The sequence below is a fragment of the Sturnira hondurensis genome, unplaced genomic scaffold (assembly GCF_014824575.4).
Source record: "Sturnira hondurensis isolate 20B ecotype Veracruz unplaced genomic scaffold, ASM1482457v3 Scaffold0004136, whole genome shotgun sequence".
NCBI classification, from domain to species: Eukaryota; Metazoa; Chordata; class Mammalia; order Chiroptera; family Phyllostomidae; genus Sturnira; species Sturnira hondurensis.
The window spans coordinates 30,101,767-30,114,378 of NW_028076767.1; positions in this window are offsets into that span (position 1 = coordinate 30,101,767).

Genomic DNA, 12,612 nt, shown 5'->3' on the forward strand with positions numbered 1-12,612 from the left:
CTTAGTCTGCTCAGGCGGCCATAGCAAAACACCAAAAACTGGGAGGCTTAAACAACAGACACATATTTCCTCACGGTTCTGGAGGCTGCAAGTCCTGGGTCAAGGTGACGGTAGGATGAGTTTTCGTGAGGGCTCTCTCCCCGGCGTGTAGCTGGCCATCTTCTTGCTGGGTCCTCATGAGGTGGACAGAGAGCGCATGCTCACCCAGAGGACTTGACCATGGCTCCACACCTGGGCACGCAGAGGCTCCTCCTGCCCTGTCCTTGGAGTGGAAGTCACGCCCAGAGCCGGAGCCATCTTCAAGGACACAGCCTGGGAAGAGCGACGCATTGCTGAGGCCCTCTGGACTGTGCACGGGACTGCACCCCATTAAGGCCTCTCACTAAACATTGAAGATTCCGGCTGGCGGAGGCGGAGGTCTCACCTTGCAGCTCCCCTAAGACAAGACTCCTGTGGAAGTTCCCTTGCTTATGAAACTGCCACCCACCCACCTGAAGTGGCCTGCGTCTTTCTTTCATCTCCCCTTGCTCTCCATATTTGGGGATCCAGTTTCAGATTTCACCCCAGGAGCCCCCAAGTTTGCGACCCAACACATGGATTTGGGGGAGACAGAAACATTTGATCTATCACACTCAGTTTTGTCATTTTAATACTTAAAAATACCAATTAGCAAAAATTAAAATATCTATTGGTATAGTTGTAAATGTAATTGTTTTGAGAGAATAACTAGACATGTTTCAATTCTTTTATAATGGTGTATTGATTATGTAGTGTAGATAATTTTGAAAATACGGATATGGCATACTTCATTCTGTCTTTTTTTAATAAGCTTTTTACACCAAAGCAAAGCTGTCTATATACATTTTAATTTCCTTTGCCTTGCTATTAAGCAGTAGATCTTCCATTACCTTGAGAACATATAAATGCACTGTGAACATGGATTTTGTGGTAGGAAAGATTCTAGCATTGCCCCCCCACACACACTGCCACCTTCAAGATTCCTGTCCTCTGGTTAGTCAAACACCGACCCCAAGTACGGCTGGGAAGGGAATGTGCAGGTATAATTAGTTTCAAGTCAGTTGCCCTAAATATAGAGAGATTATCCATACGTGTCTGACCCAATCGGGAGAGCCCTTTAGAAGCAGAGTTTTCTCTGCCTGGTAGCAGGAGTCAGAGGGATTTGAAGCAAAACAAGGATCTCACACATCCTTGCTACCTTGAAGATGGAGGGGACCCATGTCCAAGAATGTGGGTGGCCTCTGGAAGCCAAAAGTCCAAAAGGAAGCAGGAACTTTAGTCCTATGCCAGGAACTGAGTTCTGTCAACAACCTGACTGAGCCCGGAAGCGGGCTCTCTCCCAGAGGCCCCGGAAAAGAGGCCAACCCAGCTGATGCTTTGATTTCAGAGTTGTGATACCCTGAGCACGGAACCATGCGAGCCTGCCTGGGCTTCTGACCCCAAAACTGAAAAAAACACATGCAGTTTTAAGTTGCTGATCTGTGGTCATTTGTTAGGCAGCGATGACAATCTAAGAGAGTTTTCCAAATAAAATGTTTCTTGACTTTATGAGCTAATGACTTACAAATTGGCTCACATACACCAATTGTACTATAAAGATGGGTGAACTGAAATTATGCTAAAATTTTCTGAATGGATTTAACAGGATAACACTTCTCTAGTAATTCTTTTTTGTTTAATTCTTTTTTTTTAAGATTTTATTTATTTGTCTTTAGAGGGGAAGGGAAGGAGAGAAGGAGAGAAATATCAATGTATGGTTGCCTCTCATGAGTCCCCCGCCAGGAACTGGCCTGCAACCCAGGCATGTGCCCTGACTGGGAATCAAACCACAATCGTGTGGCTCGCAGGCCCACGCTCAATCCACTGAGCTACACCAGCCAGGACTCTAGTAATTCTTAATATCATTTTCATTGACATATTCCATTTTCTGCTATTTTAGAATGCCTTTTGAGTCTGTGTAGGTGTAACTGTGAACATCTTGACTTCTCTGAAACCTGTAACAAAATAGTGCATTGCGGATAGTATCTTAACAATATGCTTAAGTTAGAGTTAACTGTGTTTTTCATTAAGATTGTTTTTGTTTTAAATAATAATACAATTTTAACACATTCTTTGCTATGACAATATAGATAAGATTATTTTTTAAAGATTTTACTTATTTATTTTAGAAAGAGAGGAAGGGAAGGAGAAAGAGGAGAAGAGAGATATCAATGTGTGGTTGCCTCTCACATGCCCCCTACTGGGGACCTGGCCCGCAACCCAGGCATGTGCCCCGACTGGGAATCAAACTGGGGACCCTCACATTTGCAGCCCATGCTCCATCCACTGAGCTACACCAGCCAGGGTGATAAGATTATTTTAATATTATTAAGGGGAGTAGTAACTAAGATTTAAAATTATCATACAAGTTATAAGTGAGGGGAAGAGTGAGAAAAATCAGAAAAGAAAAAAAGTAATTGAAAACTTTAATATTTGGATAAATTTTAAAATTGTAACCAATACTTTTTTCCAAGGAAAAAAATGACTAGCCCTTTAACATGGGCCGACAAGAACCTGCAGCTGCTGACTTGTGAACAGTCATCACATCCCCAGCTCAGTTTCTCCAAGGACAGCCTCAGCCACAGGCAGCAAATGTGAGAGAGTACAGCATCTAGAGCAGAAGAAGCACACGGCCCCTGTTCCCTGCTGAAGATATGACAGTGAAGAAAAGTGACGGAACCAGGGTAACTGGTCACCAAAACTAATTTCTTTCCCTCCTGGGTACACCGCTAGATGCTGTCCCATGGACTTATTTGCAATGGAGGAGGTCATGTGACTGAGTTCTCTCTGGCCAATAGAATGTAGGTAGAAATGATTATGCCTCTTGGTGACCTGTAAAATCCTCCTGCATAATATCTCATCCTCTTACACTGAATATCCTTCAGAGGGATGGTAATGCCCAGGGTGACACGTTGAAGAGGGCAGGGCCTCCATCAGCTTGGGTCTCGACTTCGCGGAGGGGCAAACCACCCCTCGAACTCTGGATCGGGTGTGTGTGACAAGTAAATCCTTTGACCTGCTGAACTAGAATTTTAGATGAACTAATGTCACCACAACTAATACCAAAATATGTGAGAAATAGAGACAGATCGGGACAGTACTAACCCCTCCTCCGTGGAAGGGGACAGTCACATAACAGGCACTAACATGACCAAGACTTAGCAGAAAAGAAATTACCCTGAAAACCATGAGTGACCTCATCCATCTTCTTAGGTTCCTCTCTGAGTAGATTCTGTGAGTCTCAATTTAAAAGTAAAGAGCATTTGCCACAAAATTGTTTAAAAATTTTTTTGATCACTACAAGAAAAGTTTTTAATAGTATTTATATGCAAAAATTAAAAGAATCTCTTTCTCTGCTCTTTTCCACGGCATTTGTCAGTTTCTTTTTCTTTTTAGATTTTTTTTTTTAATCTTTAGAGGGGAAGAGAAGGAGACAGGGAGAGAAATATCAATGTGTGGTTGCCTCTCGTGAGTCCCCTGCTGGGAACTGGCCTGCAACCCAGGCATGTGCCCTGACTGGGAATCGAACCGCGATTGTGTGGTTTGCAGGCCAATGCTCAATAGTTTCTTTTTCTTAAAGTCACTTCACTGAGGTAAAATTCACATACAAAAGATTGTATATAGTTAATATCTACAACTTGATGGGCTGGGAGATAAGTATATGCCTGTGAAAGAAACCATCGCCACAATCAAGCCATTGGTTTCTCCAACATATTACCTTCTAACACAGCACATAATTCACTTACTTGTGATGTTATTTGCTTAGTCTCTACCTCCCTTTACTTAGTAATCAAGCTTCCCAAGGCAGGAATCTTTGTCTGCTTTGTTTACAAATACATCTCAAGAGCCTAGAACAGGGCTTGGCAAACAGGAAGTGTTTGTCGGATGAAGGAATGAATGAAGACCTTCTTATACACAATGTAAAAGATTTTAATGTTTCTAAATGTTGCACTTGCTCCCACTTGCCTCACAAATCTAAGGGATGAATCCTCATAGGACATAGCTGCTACACACCTGCTGTCTGTGATAATGGGTCATCATCAAAAATGTGAGTAATATATGAACATTATAGGTCACATTCTGAAGATGATACCAACCAGAATTATTCAGCAAAATGGCTTACACCCACTCAGTCACACCAGACAAAAAGTTAGGACCCATCCACCCTGTGATGCGGACCGTAGCCCGCCAATCCGGCCTCGCCGCTTCCCTGGGTAATCTCCGAGAATCCCCAGACCTCCTGCTCAGGGCCAGCGCACCCTGCTCCTTCCTTGTTCCTGAAGTGGCCTTTCCGAACATCCACACAGCTCCCTTCCTGATCTGTCCCAGTCCGCTATCAAATGTCACCTTGGTGAGGCCTTCCCTGCCTGTCCTGTTTAAAACTGGATACCCTTGCCCTGACAGCTGTGGCTCACTGGGTTGGGCACTGTCCTGCAAACTGAAAGGTCACTGGTTCGATTCCTGGTCGGGACACAGGCCTGGGTTGTGTGCCAGGCCCCGAGTTCGGGGTGTGAGGTATGGGGGGTAGCTGATCAATGTTTCTCTCCCTCTCTTTCTTCCTCCCTTACCCTCTCTCTAAAAGTAAATAAAAATCTTTAAAACGTAAAATAAGATTAAATACCCTTACCCCAGTTATATTATTCCCCACAGACTTAACGCTAACACATCGAACATATTAGACATTGTACATATTTGTTTTGTTTAGTTTTTGTTCCCCCTACACACTAGAATGTAAACTCCACAAAGATGAAGAGTCTTGTCTCTAATTCTCTGCTGAAACCCCAAGGCCTAAAATAACTGCCGTGTAGTGATGCTCAATGAATATTTGCTGAATGAACACACAAATGACCAAATAAAAGAATATTTAAACGATGTAGCTAAAACTTAAATTTCTATCGGTCAGGATGAGCTAGGGCAGCAGGTCGCCAATATTTTTGGTCTCTGGGCCCCTGTGTGGCTTAAAAAATTATTGAGGGTCTAAGAGAGCTTTTGTTTATGTGCATTAGATCTGTCAGGAATTACTACATTTGAGGTTAAAACTAAGAAATTTTAAATATTTCTTTATTCATTGATTTTAAAATAGCAGCAATAAACTCATTACATGCTAACATGCGTATTATGAAAAATAAATATATTTTGAAAAACTGAATAGGAAAACTGGCTTTGTTTTAGTTTCTGCAAATCTCATAGATTTAGTGGAAGACAGCAAAGATCTCATATTTGTTTCTGTATTCGTTCTGCTGCCGTATGTTGTTATGGTTGACATATGTGTAGTGGGAAGAGGGAGGGGTATTTTCTTCAATTAAGTGCCTCTTCAGATGTTTCTGGATAGTCTTCTTTGATATTATACCAAAACCCAAACATGTGGTAGTTTCTTGAAGGTAAGCTGAAACATGGAATCTGAAACCACATCAAAGAACTTTCTTGTCCACTGTTACATTAAAATGCTTTGGCCTATTTTGTTCTTTAATTGGATCTATGATTTGGTAACTTACTGTGCTGGTCCCTTAGAAAATGTCCATTCACCGAGTTATACACCTCTTCCACATTTTGATGTTTCATTAGACAACACCAAAATATCATGTTCATTACCATCACCGCTTATCAGAAAAACCTTTAAGACCTGAGAGGCCTCAAACTCATAGCGGTGGATACACTTGGAATTTTATCGTTGCCAAAAATACAATCAGCTGTTTTCCTTGAGTAACTGGCTCAGATGGACCACTTAAGAGAAAAATTGTCTGGCAAACACCAGAGTCTGGGGAGCCATAGTTTGTAAGTCATTCATTTAGTAAAAATGGTGCTTTATGGGCCCTGGCTGATGTAGCTCAGTGGAATGAGCACAGGCCTGCAAACCAAGTGGTTGCTGGTTCGATTCCCAGTCAGGGCACATGTCTGTCTCTCTTTCTCCTTTCCTTCTCCTGTGTCTATCTCCTGTCTCTAAAAATAAATAAATAAAATAAAATCTTTTTTTAAAAAAAGTGGTACTTCATGAAAACAGCAGCTGAGGCAGCTCACAGTTCAGTGGCGCCCATGTTTTTCCCCCAGAAAACCGGTGTCCATTCACAGTAGACTTTGACCTGCTTCCCATTTCGTCCCAGTGGGTATTAAACCCAGCAGAGTATGAGGACCTGGGTCACTGCACAGGCCACACACCCACGAAGCCATCCTTGACCCCCATAGTTAACAAGGTAATTATTTTTACAGACACAACAAAACATCGGAATAATCTGAACCCGAAGCTGCTGGGGTGGTGAGAACCATTCGTCTCTTCGTGGCAGGGCTGACGGTCCGCTGGAGCCAGGCCAGCTGACGGAGCAAATGGAAACGTTTAGGGACCGCATTTAGGGACAGCGCCCAGCACCATCACAGACAAGGCAGGCCGCACTGGTTGAATTAATCACAGAATTTAATAGCCAGGAAGCTCCGTTTCCACAATCCATTCACGCATTTTGATAAATGAGAATGATGCTTTAAGCTTATGCACCTCCTTTTCCTAAGAACGCCAACCTTAGCAAGTCCTCTTGATGTTAGCCAGTCACCTTATTTTCCTGATGTATTTCAAAGTGAATTACAGGCTTAATTACAAAAGAAAGTGATTTACCCATCAGCCAAGGCTCTTCAGGCAATTTATGGGCTAAAAGGCCAGGGACAATCCTCAAGGGCAGCTGTCTGGGCTCACGTGGTACCATTAAAACCCATCTATGTCTCACCTCCAAGGGCACCACGCTACCTGCTCTGTACTGGGTTCACTGTCAGGCTGTGCATAAGGCCTCACACAACCATGAGACATCGGCTCCACTGGCAGACCCAGCAGGAAGGAGCCCGCGTCCCTCCGTTGCACGGTGAGAAGCCCGAGCCTGGGCCCCACTAACCCAACGAGGCTGACTCGGGCCACCGACACATCTTTGACCCCCAGCGGCCGGGAAGGTGGAAAGCTCTGATCGCCTTCCTCTCGAATATAAAGCCCAGCCCCAAATTCAGAAACAGAACTGGCCTCCTCACCGAGAGATGGACGGAGAATGGGGCGGGAGTCGGCTCCCCAAGTGGAAATGCGGGGGCTGTGATGGAAGAGGAGAGACGCCGCGGGCAGAGCGCCCCGACGGGCCAGCCGGGGTCCCTGGAAACTTAGGGAGGAGAGGCAAAGTCAAGAGCCACCCGGCTTGCAGCCACTTCTGGCCATATCTAGTGTTCTGGGTCACAAGCCCAGCCGACTGTCTGAAAGCTCCTTTTTCCTTTTTTCTTGAAACAAGCGCCAAAGCTGAGAGCCAGCCTCAGGGACAGGGGTGCGGGTCAGACCGAGGGGCGCGATGATGGAACAGCCTGCTGTTCTCAAGGATGGTTCGGGCCAGAGCACCACGGCGTGTTCCGACGTGTTTTTAACTTAGAATTGTTTTACAGTGAACTTTTAAAACAAAAAATCGTTCAGTCGCTGTCATACCAGTATTGTCATTGACTTGTTCAAAAGGAGTCTGCCCATAATTATGCAAGTCTACGTAAGTTTTATACAGTTATTTAAACACTTATTTTCATCTACACTTGAATACTAACAAAAGCCCAGCCCAGCCCCAGGACACTGCCTAGTAACAACCAAACCGCCAGCTTGAGCGCTGAGGACAAAGAGCTCACACAGTTAACTTTCCAGCTTCCATTAGGCCCCTTATGCATCTCCCTGTGGGAATCGGTGCGTTGTCTAAGGCACAAGCTTTGCCTACATTCCAGGGGCGCTGGGGCAAACTCACAGTTAGTGACAGTGATGAACTTTCACAGGAAACAGAGGCACCCTGCTCAGGCTGGGGGGCGGGGCAGGGGACGAGAGATGGGGCGCCACAGCTGCTGTGTCTCAGAAGACAATTTGCAGACTCAACCCAACCAGAAAAAGCGGCACAAATGCTGTTGTGATGTGTGACCGTGGGACCCACCTCTGTGAAGACGAGAGATCCTTTCAATAAATGCTGTTGGCAACATTGCACAGATGCGTGTGACAGATGAAACTAGGCCACCTTCTCACACCACACACAAGAATAAACCCAAAATGGATCGAAGATATAAGTGTTCGATTCCAAATTATAAAAACCCTAGAAGAGCCCTGGCTGGTGTAGCTCAGTGGATTGAGCTCGGGCCTGTGAACCAAAGGATCGTGGTTCGATTCCTGGTCAGGGCACATGCCTGGGCTGCAGAACAGGTCCCAGCAGGGGACACTTGAGAGGCAACCACACATTGCTATTTCTCTCCCTCTCTTCTTCCCTTACCCTCTAAAGATAAATAAAATATTTTTTTAAAAACCCAGAAGAAAACACAAGGGGTAAAATCTCAGACATTTGTCATAGCAGTATTTTTTTTTCTGACATATCTCCTTGGGCAAGGAGAACAAAAGAAAAATAAGCAAATGGGACTACATTAAACTAAAAAGGGTTTGCAAAGCAAAGAAAACCATCAACAAAATGAAAAGGCAATCCACTGAATGGGAGAACATGTTCACCAATGATACATCTGATAAGGGGTTAATGTCCAAAATGTATAAAGAACTTACACAATTCAACACCAAAAAAACCCCCAGTCAATTAAAAAATGGGTAAAAGACCTAAACAGTCACTTCTCCAACCAAAGAGGACATACAGATGGCCAATAGACATAGGAAAAGATGGCCAAAGGCACTAATCAAAAACATGCAAATTAAACCATAACGAGCTATCACCTCACCCTTGTAAATCAACAAACAGGTGCTGGCAGGATGCGGAGAAAAGGGAATCCTTCTGCACTGTTGGTGGAAATGCAGTTGGTGCAGCCGCTGTGGAAGACGGTATGGAGTTTCCTCAGAAAACTAAAAATGGAACTGCCTTCTGACCCAGTGATTTCACCACTGAGAATACATCGTAAGAATCCCAAAACATATAATTTGAAAGAATATATGCACCCCTACGTTCATAGCAGTGTTATTTACAATAGCCAAGATCTGGAAATGGTCCAAGTGCCCATCAGTAGATGAGCAGATAAAAAAAGCTGTGGTACATTTACGCAATGGAGTACTACACGGCCATATGAAAGAAGGAATTCTTACCTTTTGCAACAGTATGGATAGACCTGGAGATTATTATGCTAAGTCAGGGGTGTCAAACTCATTTTTACCAGAGGCCACATCAGTCTCACAATTGCCTTCAAAAGGCCAAATGTTGCCCTGGCTGGTGTAGCTCAGTGGATTGAGCACAGGCCTGCGAACCACATGATCATGGTTCGATTCCCGGTCAGGGCACATGCCTGGGTTGCAGGCCAGTTCCCGGCAGGGAACCCACGAGAGGCAACCATACATTGATGTGTCTTTCCTCTCCTTCCCTTCCTCTCTAAATGATAAATAAATAAAATGTTTTTTTAAAAACGGCCAAATGTAATTTCAACTCCTTAACAGTTAAGGAGTAGTTACGTTTATACAGTCCTAAAATTATTTCGGCCCTTTGAAGGCAACCACAAGCCTGATGTAGCCCCCAGTGAAAATGAGTTTGGCACCCTAGAAATAAACTAACAAACAAAATAAAAACAAACTCATAAACACAGAGAACAGACTGACAACCATGAGTGGGGGATGGGTGGGGGGCTGAGTGAAAAAGATAAAGGGATTAGGCAAAGAACAACAACTCGGAGACACAGACAACAGTGTGGAGATTACCAGAGGGAAAGCAGGATAGGGGGAGGAATAAGAGGGTAAAGGAGGGAAACGGTGATGGAAGGAGACTTGACTTTGGGTGGTGAACACACATCACAATATACAGATGCTGTGCTGTAGAACTGTATACATGCAACACATATAATTTTATTAGCCTGTCACCCCTATTAATCCAATAAAAATGTAAAATATAGGTACTCAAAGAAAGAGAAGAAGGACAGCTCAGGTACCCAGCGCTGTTTATTGCCTCAGCAGGGTGGCAGGACACAGCCAATCGCCCCAGCCTGTCGTCACAGGCTCACAGACCGGCAGGAACCTCACAGTGCAGGGTGTGAGCCTGCACTGCTTTACCCCATCATTGGATGTCCCCCTAAAATGCAGCTGTATTGCCACGGCAATGGAAGTGTCACTGCTGAGACCTGGCTTTCCAATAGCTACAGCCAGGACTAATGGACTAAATAATTATTGAGCACCACCTGCATACCAGGTGCTGCTCCCTGCACTGCGGCAGCCGTGAACAAGAGGACAAATTGCTCACACTCATGCAGCTTACATTATGGTTGGGGGAATCCGGTAACAAACACAACCTACCAAAATGAATGTGTAATATCAGATAGTGATCGCTGCTCTAATGAAAATGCATCAGCGTTGTGATGGAGGGCAAGGGGAAATGGTGGTCAGGCAAGACTTCCCTGAGATAAGAAACTAGAACTAAGAAGGCATGGCGACTCAGCTGCATGAAGACCTGGAGAACAGTATCCTGATCAGTGGACCAGTCACTGCAAAGGCTTGCTCGGCGGAGTAAAGAAAGCCGGTGAAACTAAGAAACAGGGACAGGAGAACGGTGAGATTTGATTGGAGGCCGGTTCAGGCGGATAGAGTGAGGGATAGCGATGGAAGCAAAAAAAAAGAAAAAAAAAGAAAAAGACCTCCCACTTGCACACTGATGGCCAAAATGATCGTCTCCAATTGTGAATTCCTCAATAAAAACCGCCACTGGCGATTTTACAAACTGGGGATCCATCCTGTTCCCCAAGAGCCGGACCATGAAGTGCTTGACGGGTTCTTTTTATTTGCCCTTTACCGCCACCTTCTGGTTATACTCGGCATGCCCACGCCAAAGTCGACGCACAATGGCTTAGTGCCCGCTTCTACTGGACCCTGTGAGACTCCATGCCCAGAACCTTACCAAAACTCTCCTAAATCCTCCTGGCGTGCTAGACTAGATTAAGATCCGAGAACTTCACAATATCCACAGAGATGGGCCTTAGAACAAGAAACTTACGTTTACTCGATTATCTGGACTGAGTACCAGAGAAGGCTTTTCAAACACCCCCTACTAAAATTTAAAAATAATACCTGGTCATCCAACAGTGCCTGGGTTATGCCTGCTCACACCCCTTATCACGCTAAATTCTCCACCTTCTGGGCATTCTACACCTTCGCAAAAACGCTCTGGAGACGCCTGTTCCTGCCATTAAAGGCAATAATACCGAGCAACTTCCCCCTCCCCCTCCCATCTCCACGCAGCTGTTCTCACTCCCGCAGCCCTGTAATGCTCCCATAGCGGGTGGTGGGCGGGCTGACCAGATGACAGCGTGGGGTCTTTCATTATCTAGTCCCCCCACCCCACCAACCATGGCTCCAAATGTGCTGATTTGGAATCCTGATGAGGCTTTGCCAAAATTCCAAAGACACAAGGGCCTCCCTAATAACAATGATGAACTTTCACATGAGGCAGAGGCAAGGCACCGGCTTCACAGAGACTGTGGTGTGGACAGTGAGTCGTGAGCAGAGTAACTTAAAATTGACACTTCTGAGAAACACCTCAAACACCTGGCCGGGCCTCCCCACCAGGTGCTGTCAGCCCAGGGCTCACTCCTGCTGACCCATGGGCAACTGCCCCCTCTCCCTGCCCCCTTCCCACGCACCCACAACCGTGGGATTCAGCCACAATGATCACGACCGTGGACTGTCACTGTACGGCCTTTTTGCTATGCTTAGATCTTTTGGGGCTCATTTGTCTCCTAGGATGGGTATGGGACATTCCTGGCCCAAACTAACAAGGCCACAGGGCCATCTTTCATGTTCCTGGCCATCAGGTTTTATTGGGCCAGCCACCCTCTGGAGCCAAGACTACCTACGAGGAAGATGGGCTCCCCCACCATGAGGATGGCTCTGTGTCCAGGAGAGGATGGGTGAGAGTGATGCTTCCAGGAAGCAGGCTGTCGAGTCTGTCCCAGTGGGGTTCATCTGGGCGGCATTCCTCTCTCCTGGGTTGCTGCAGAGCAGAAAAGCGAAGGAAACAGTGCCCCAGACGTGACCCAAGGTGTCGGGCACAAGCAAGCCTAGCCTCCAAGACCCCTAAAGGTTGCCTGAGTGCTGGGTGGGCCTTGGGGACAAGAGTCCCCTGGTGTGGAGAAATGGGGGCTTCTCCGCAGAAGTGCAATGTGGCAAGAGGAAGTGTGAGAGGCAGAATGCCCCCTCAAAGAAATCCATGTCCCAATCTCTGGAATCTGTGAATACCTCATGATACACAGCAAAGGGGCGCTGAGGTTGCAATGAAGTTTTTATTTATAGATTGTGGGTAGAGATGTGGATGTTAAAGGCGACGCTGGTGGAAGTCAGGAGACAATGAGCAACACCCACTGCAAACTGGAGACAAAGTGGTCCTGTAACCTGTGGCTTAGGGGACCCACGTCCTGCTGTGTGGAAAGGAGACCTTGTAAGCCATGAACCTCAACACCCAGCCGAGCAGGTTTCCAAGAAAAGTGCTGCAGGTGAGGCCTGATTTCTTGCTGCTTCTAGTAAAATGTGAGAAGAGATAAACTGAGGAAAGAACTGTTACCCCAAATGCAAGCACAATCTGGTGGTTTTAGAAGTACCCAAGCTAC